Consider the following 9,193-nt stretch of genomic DNA (forward strand, 5'->3'; position numbering starts at 1 on the left):
ACTTAGTAAAGAGTCTCAAAAATACTCTGAAAACTCATAGTTTGATATGACTTTACTTGGCTTCTAATACTTCCAGTCAAACCATGAATGTACATTGCTCTGAAACAGCAATGTTAGGGACTGAAATAAAGGTCCATAATAAGGATCCTGAAGGCTAGAAAGGAAGAGGGAGCTTAGTATGGAAGGCAGGTGCACTGGCCTACTGAGGGAGGCATTTCTGAAAACGTGCTGATGTTAGAAAAGCTTTTCAAAAGCAATTTTCCATATGAAATAACGGCAAAAGATGTCATTATCTAGTTTTCAAGATACCAAACACTGCAGTTGATTAGTTGTCAGTCCCTGGGCTGCAGTGAAGGGCTGCTGGGTGTCCCTGCGTCTTCCTCCTGCCCGGGGAAGAACTGGTGTTCTGAGCATTGTGCCCTTACCTCCTACCAAGATGGCATCATTTTGGTTCACTGGAAACTCTGGTGACAAAAGTACATGAAAGCCATTCACTGAACTTAAAAAAAAAAAAAAAAAATCTAGTGACTTTCACTCATCCGAGACTTCTAGTGGCTTTGTAAGCACCCTTTCTCTATATTTAATTTATTTTTGCTTGAAGTACCTAAAATAGTTTTTGGTTTCTTTAAAAAAAAAAGTATGAATGAAACAAAAAGAGTGCTGTGTGTCTCTAAGAACTGGAAAATCAAAAATGGAAAATGAGAATTGTTTATTGGAGATTTGATATATTCTTAGTGAACAATGTATACTGACTTTCCAGAGCATGGTATTTCAAGTAACTCCTTACATTATCATGTGTGCTCGAATAAAGTGTCTTTTGAAGACATGGCTTAGGGAGGCTAACTGAATTGTGCTCAGATACTCAGGCATGTTCCACCATTTGCGACACCATGGACTGAAGCCTGCCAGGCTCCTCTGTCCATGGGATTTCCCATGGGACTCCAGGCAAGAATAATGGAATGAGTAGCCATTTCCTTCTCCAGTGGATCTTCCCGACCCAGGGATCGAACCTGTGTCTCTTTCATTACAGGTGGATTCTTTACTACTGAGCCACCTGGGAAGTCCGGAAGTCTAACTAACTTTTACCAAAACCAAAACAAAACAAAATAACAACAACAAATGTAAAAGGTTGGCCACTACAAGACTTGGTGGGCTAGTTACTTCTGTCAGTATAGAATCGCCTGTAGATAGAAATTACTAGTTTGGGATTTCAGCTCTTCAGCTCAAGCATGATAAAAAGGCTTTGATGCATTTTAAAGGGGTTCCTAGGTGGCGCAGCGGTAAATAATCTGCCTGCCAATGCAGGAGATGAAAGAGTTTTGAGTTTGATCCCTGGGTTGGCGAGATACCCTGGCGCAATAAATGACAACCCACTCCAGCATTCTTGCCTGGAAAATTCCATGGACAGAGGAGCCTGGCAGGCTACCGTCCATGGGGTCGCAAAGAGTCAGACAAAACTGAGCATGCACTCACAGCACGGCCTTTTAAAAATCACTCTTTAAGTGATCGTTTACATTTTATAGTTGTAGAATATAGCGATCTACAAACACAAGATCCACCTAATCCTGTGGTTTTAATTGAGCAGTAACTGAATTAAAACCATCAATTTCTTACATGAAATTTAGAGCATTAATTAGGAAAAATTATCACCCTTAAATTTCAGCTGAGTATATATGTGGAAGGATTTAGATGGATCTGGGCATTGAGCTATAAGCTGGATAGTTTACATGCTACGTGTTTCATGGCTCTGGAAACAACTGGCAGTGGTGTGGGTTATTATTTTGGGTGGAGTGATGGATCCTGCCACATAATGGTTGTAAAGATGTGTATCTGGAGTTCAGAAGATTTATGGGTGAACTGCATTGTCCTTCCAAGTCTAATTAGTAAAACCAGTGACTCCAACACAGTCAAGGGTAACAAGAAACTTCCACCAAGTTAATAATCACAAAAAATTAAAATGATGGCTGAGAGTAAGAAAGAAAAGGTAGTAGAAAAAGGAAATTTAAAATGTTTGCAGGTAGTGGGAAAAGGAAATTAAAAAATTAAAAACACCAATACCTCAAGAGTAGTTTCAGGCCTTTAGTAATAGTGAGGTAGACTTCATCCATTACATTTTAATTGGCACATATTTGGTTGATTAATATTACTAGTTAATGTCATATATTTAATACATTTAATTGCCACTATTTCCTTATTCCTAAATATTGCATGTAAGATGTGTTGGTGCTCCATGTCCTGGCTGCTGTAAATAGTGCTGCAGTGAACATTGGACTGCGTGTATCTTTTCAACCCTAAGTCTTAACTGACAAATAACTGCAAATTAGAGCTTACTACTTGTCCTTAGGCCAGTGCCTTCCTAAGTACTTGATTTTCTGAAGACTTTTCATGTCTTTGGATGTGGATCAGTGCATTTAACTTTCCCTGAGTATGAAAACTCGTAGCTCACTGCTCTTTTTATAAATGTAATACTCCATTTTTTTTCTTGTACAAATTATTACAAAAAGGTTGATGAAATTCTAATTTTTGTGTAGTATATGTCACTTGAATTTTTTGTTCTAGACTACCAAAAAACTTTCTTTAAAGCCCAGCAGTTTCAGCAGCATATGCTCTGCCCTTACTACATCCAAGTTCTGTGCTCAGTGCACTCTTTTAATGTGCAGTTTCAAAGCACTTTTGGAGATTTTTCCCCCAGAACTTAGTCTGTTCACTTAGAAAGACATGTTGGACCACTGCCCCATCCTTCTCTCCAGGGAATCCTGATATGTTCATGGATTTCCACTTGGGGATCCTTATTGAGAGACATTTAGGATCTTTTCCAACATTTCCCTTTCAGAAAATGATGCAAAGAAACTAGATTTTAGATCTCCTGGGCCAAGGTAACTACAGGAAACACTCCTAGAAGTGAAGACGCGGAGCCCATAGGAGTGGGAAGATTCAGTGTTGACACATGGGGCCAATGGCGCCTCACAGAGGCTAGCCACTGCCTTGTCCACTCAGCAGGGCGATTGTCACCGCGGGGGCTGGGAGCTGCCTGTGCACTCTGCAGTGAGGAAGGGCCTTGACCTCTGACCCCCTCCTGCCACAAGGGTTTGCCTTTCATCATGTTACCTCCACACCTGCCTGCCCAGTCTGCACCCTCGTCCCTCTTTTTCTTCTCCAGCTGCCTTCACATTCAAAATGCCTCTCTCTGCCTTCCTAGTTGCACCTCAGGACCATCAGGCTCCTCCCTCACCGGTGCGACCAGCTCCTGGTCCATGTGGCAGCCGACCTGTGGTCTCCTTTAAACCTTTCAATGACCCTGTGTTAAAACTGGGCTCTGTCTGCATCAATTTAATAGTTTGTGTTTTAGGGGAAATTAACAGTTTCATCGATATTTCCAAGTTCACTGGAAAGTGACATACATTACTCTCATACAACAAAAGCAAACCCATCCCTCACTATAGCCCTCTTTGTTCCCAGTGTTTTTATACCAGGTTTTACTGACTGTCTTGTGTGAGATTTGTCTATATCATTAGTTTGTTCACTAGCCATTAGCTTTGTTGAGATCCTTCACTTTATTTTTCTGGGCAACTGCTGGTCTGATGAGGGCTTGCCAGGTGGCGCAGTGGTAAAGAATTCTCCTGCCACTGCACGAGATGTGGGTTCGATCCCTGGGTGAGGAAGATCCCCTGGCATAGGAAATGGCAACCCACTCCAGTATTCTTGCCTGGAGAATCCCGTGGACAGAGGAGTCTGTTGGGCTATAGTCCATGAGGTCACAAAGAGTTGAACATGACTGAGCAACTGAGCACGCACACACACACACACACACACACACACACACACACACACACTGATCTGATTGTGGTTGCTTATTATCAGTTGCATTGATGTATAATTTATATATTATATATTCACCCAATATAAATATACACTTCAGTAATTTTAGTGTATTATTAAGTTGATTAATCAACATAATCCAGATTTAAAATATTTCTATCACAGTGTCTGTTGAAATGAAAAACTAATTTTATTATACAATTTACTAAATTTTGTTTCATTACTCATTTTTTTTAGGTGTGTGTGTGTCATATCTAAGAACTCTGTATGTAGTTCAAACTCACAAAGACTTTACCCTATGTTTTATCCTCTTAAAAATAAGTTTAGCCATTACATTTGGTGTCTAGGGTACATTAGGAAAAAACAAAGACAAGCCCACTAACAGGGAGACCATACTTGCAAATCATTTACCCAATAGCAGACTGGCATCCAGAATTTATAGGTAAATCTTAGAAATCAGAAATAAGACACACTTACACATGGCAAAATATTTGAATAGACATTTCTCCAAAGAAGATATGCAAGCATGCAGAAATGCATTCCTCACAGTTCTCTGTTAGGAAATACAAGTTAAATCTACAGTGAGACATCACTACACACATTCTAGTGTGTTTCTACATTCTAGTAGAAACACATGTCAGAGGAGGGTAAAAAATTAAAAAGGTAGAAATGTATTTTATTCAGTCAGGTCAGGTTTTCCGCCATTTCAGTTTTGGGGCCAAACTTAAGGAGAATGCCATTTTAAAGAGAGCTTTATGGATTCAGAATTGTGGGGAAGATCCAGAAATGGATTATTGCCTAAAGAAGTGTATTTGAATTTTCAGCATGACCCCATCACCCTTCAGGTGAGCAAAGCTAGAAGGAACAAAACATCCTTGACCTCCTTCATCACAGGGCTTCTAAGGCTAAAAGGGAAAGTGATCACCATGCAAATTGTACACGGATCCATGAATCCTTACAAGCGTGTGCACTGCATTGGAAGAGAAGTGCAGGAAGCTATAGGGGCACATAAACCATGCTTTCTGATGTGGGAATGAAGAAGGTGTTTCCTTGCTAGAACAACATTAGAGGGAGACATCATGCTTTATCTCACAACCATTGTATACGGTTTCCTACATGTTTGTGTTTACTTGTGAAAAGGCTTATAGTGGTGGAGGCAGGAGTTCAAACTGCAATTACCTCACCCTTGATTTTATGCTAGGAGGCCACTGTTCTGTCTCACATGTGTTGAAGCACTACCTCTGCTACTGAGGTCTTCTTTAATTGAAGTACAGCTGATGTACAATATTTTATAATTTGTTGTTGCTGTATTATTCGCTGAGCCATGCCAACTCTTTTGCGACCCCATGGACTGTAACCCACCAGACTTCTCTGTTCATGGGATTTCCCAGGCAAGAATACTGGAGTGTGCTGCCATTTACGTCTCTATGGGATCTTCCTGCTCCTGGGATGGAAACATCTCCTGTGTCTCCTGCACTGCAAGCAGATTCATTACCGCTGAGCTACCATCAGAGAAGCCCCGTGATATAAGTTACAGGTGTGCGACATAGTGATTCGTAGTTTTTAAACGTTATACTCCATTTACAGTTATTATACAATACTGGCTATTTTCCCCATGTAGTACAATATATCTCTGTAGCTTATTTATTTTACACATGGCAGTTTTATCTCTTAATTGCCCATCATTATTCTGCCCCCCCTACCCTCTCCCCACAGGTAAACACTAGTTTGTTCTTTATATCGGTGAGTCTGCTTTTTTGTTACATTCACTAGTTTGTTGTGTTACTGAGATTCCACATATATGTGATATCATTCAGTATCTGTCTTTCTCTGATTTATTTCACTGAGCATAATACTCTCCAAATCCACCCTCCACACACACACACACACACAAATACATATATATATATGTATATATACACACACATATACCACATCTTCTTTATTCATTCATCTGATGACGGACACTTAGGTTACTTCCATATCTTCAGTTCAGTTCAGTTCAGTCACTCAGTTGTGTCCGATTCTTTGCGACCCCATGAACCTCAACACGCCAGGCCTCCCTGTCCATCACCAATGCCCAGAGTCCACCCAAACCCATGTCCATTGAGTCGGTGATACCATCCAACCATCTCATCCTCTGTCATCCCCTTCTCCTCCTGCCCTCAATCTTTCCCAGCATCAGAGTCTTTTCCAATGAGTCAGCTCTTTGCATCAGATGGCCAAAGTATTGGAGTTTCAGCTTCAACATCAGTCCTACCAATGGACACCCAGGACTGATCTCCTTTAGGATGGACTAGTTGGATCTCCTTGCAGTCCAACGGACTCTCAAGAATCTTATCCAACACCACAGTTCAAAAGCATCAATTCTTCAGCACTCAGCTTTCTTTATAGTCCAACTCTCACATCCATACATGACCGCTGGAAAAACGATAGCCTTGACTAGACAGAACTTTGTTGAGAAAGTAATGTCTGTGCTTTTTAATATGCTGTCTAGGTTGGTCATAACTTTCCTATTAAGGAGTAAGCGTCTTTTAATTTCATGGCTGCCATCACCATCTGCAGTGATTTTGGAGCCCAGAAAAATAAAGTCAGCCACAGTTTCCACTGTTTCCCCATCTATTTGCCATGAAGTGATGGGACCGGATGCCCTGAACTGATGTATACATACATAAAAATCAAAATTTACTTTGCAATTTTCTTCTCTAATAAGTTTAAAAAAGTGATATTTTTCTTTCTTCATGAAAATTAGATGAGTAATACTGTCAGATTTAAGACAAATTCTGAAAATCTTCAGAATGAAAACTATGGAGGAAATACGCAAAAGCCACCATATGTTCTTTTGCATTTATCTTTCATGATTCCTGAGTCCAGATGCAGTCGTTACAGACGTCAACTCCATATGAAACTGCTGTTGCTGCTGCTAAGTTGCTTCAGTCAGGTCCAACTCTGTGCTACTCCATAGATGGCAGCCCACCAGGCTCCTCTGTCCCTGCGATTCTCCAGGCAAGAATACTGGAGTGGGTTGCCATTTCCTTCTCCTAGACAACTTATTTATTTTCAATAAGAAAAATGATTAATGCCTCATATTAGCAGCTCTTAGGACTTTGAGAAAATGTTTCCCGAACCCTCTTCTCAGCAATACACATACTCACCTGTGATATTATAAGAAAGACATTTTAGTAATACCATATTAAATACAGTTATTTCATAACTATAAAAGTCATATATATATATGTATATATATTTAGTTGTCGTAATAATAGGGTCAAAATTTTCAAATAGATTTAAGGTATTTACATTTTAGGGTTACACAGCATTAACTAGACTTTTACATACCAAGATAATTATATAAGTAAAAAGTGTAATGACTATATTTGACTAATATATTTGAAGTTATCCAGGGCAACACAGCTGCCCAGAATATATAAAGTAGGTTGCTATGCGAAATTCTTAATATGCTATGAATCTACTGCTCAAAAAAGAGAAAGAAATTTTGAACAGGTGGTATTTTTACTGTTTATTTTAAATTATTCTCTGGTTTCTTCCCTTTGGCTACCATTTCCTATCAGATGTGCTTTTTATTTTTCCTTTTAATTAAAAAAGAAGCTTTAATGTGATCTATATTTTCAGTTGGCTTCATACCCCAGAAAAACTAGACATTTATATACTATATTTAATCACCATGATAAGAGAATATTGTAGAGTTAAAGAAAATAATACTAAGTTAATCAAACATGTCAAAGCTATGGTTTTTCCAGTAGTCCTGTATGGATGTGAGAGTTGGATCATAAAAGAAGGCTGAGTGAAGGATTGATGCTTTTGGACTGTGGTGTTGGAGAAGACTTTTGAGAGTCTCCTTGGACTGCAAGGACATCAAACCAGTCCATCCTAAAGGAAATCAATCCTGAATATTCATTGGAAGGACGGATGCTGAAGCTGAAACTCCAGTACTTTGGCCACCTGATGCGAAGAACTGACTCATTGGAAAGGACCCTGATGCTGGGAAAGATTGAAGGCAGGAGCAGAAGGGGATGACAGAAGATGAGATGGTTGGATGGCATAACCGACTTGATGGACATGAGTTTGAGCAAGCTCAGGCAGTTGGTGATGGACAGGGAAGCCTGGCGTGCTGTAGTCCATGGGGTCACAAAGAGTCAGACACAACAGAGTGACTGAACTGAACTGAATGAAACAAGTAGAAAGTAGTTATTTAACAAATATTAGATACATTGGGTATTATTTTTTAAAAAATTGGGGAGCACAAAGCCACTTTTCAGTTTCTAGTTACAATGTAATCTCATAGTTATATATTTCTAATCGTAAAATGCATTTACATCACTTTATATCAGTCTTCTGATGGTAGATGAAATACACTTTCTATATTAAAGTGTTCTCAGTATCTGTGCATAATATGGTTCTAAAATATGTAGACTTAGCGATTTTACTCTCTTTTAGAATTAGTTTCATGACAGAATCATAAATTAACTCTTAAATACTGAAAGACTGAGAAAAAAAATCTTTAAGAAGTCACAGTCACAGGGTTTTTCTATTTATATTAAATGCGATGACTTAGGCATTATTTTAATCATACTTTTTTAATTTGTATATTTAGAAATTAAAAAGCCAAATATAAAAACATGTAGTGAATAGAATGGTTGCCAATTGTGTTAAATCCCTAACTATTCAGAAATAAATAGTCATTCCTTGGCCATGGGCATGATGGAGAAGATGTAAATGTAAAGAAGGATTTCATATATAAAACTTGAATAGAATGATTATAAATGTTATGTCTGAGTGTTAATGAGCCCTAAATTTAAAAAAAGTGACCTAAACTAAAGGAATAAAGGAAAATAACTCATAGGAAATAAGAATGGCTTTTATCTTGAAAAATGAGAAAAAAATCAATATAAATTAATGCTATGCTATGCTAAGTCGCTTCAGTAGTGTCCGACTCTGTGTGACCCCATAGACGGCAGCTCACCAGGCTCTGCCGTCCCTAGGATTCTCCAGGCAAGAATACTGGAGTGGGTTGCCATTTCTTTCTCCAGTGCATGAAAGGGAAAAGTGAAAGTGAAGTCGCTCAGTCGTGTCCGACTCTTAGCGACCGCATGGACTGTAGCCTACCAGGCTCCTCCGTCCATGGGATTTTCCAGGCAAGAGTACTGGAGTGGGGTGCCATTGCCTTCTCCGATAAATTAATGGAAGGGAGCTATTTATGAGGGAGCTCTGGGAAGGGGCAGTCCTAGAAGCTGAAGGACCACTTATATTCTAAAAGTGTTTGCATGAATAGGAAACACAGATGCTACTAAAATTGTAGTGTGTTTCCTACCTTCTACACACACACACACACACACACACACACACACACACA

Source organism: Giraffa tippelskirchi, chromosome 5, assembly GCF_054371585.1.
Source record: "Giraffa tippelskirchi isolate mGirTip1 chromosome 5, T2T-mGirTip1v1.2.pri, whole genome shotgun sequence".
Taxonomy (NCBI): domain Eukaryota; kingdom Metazoa; phylum Chordata; class Mammalia; order Artiodactyla; family Giraffidae; genus Giraffa; species Giraffa tippelskirchi.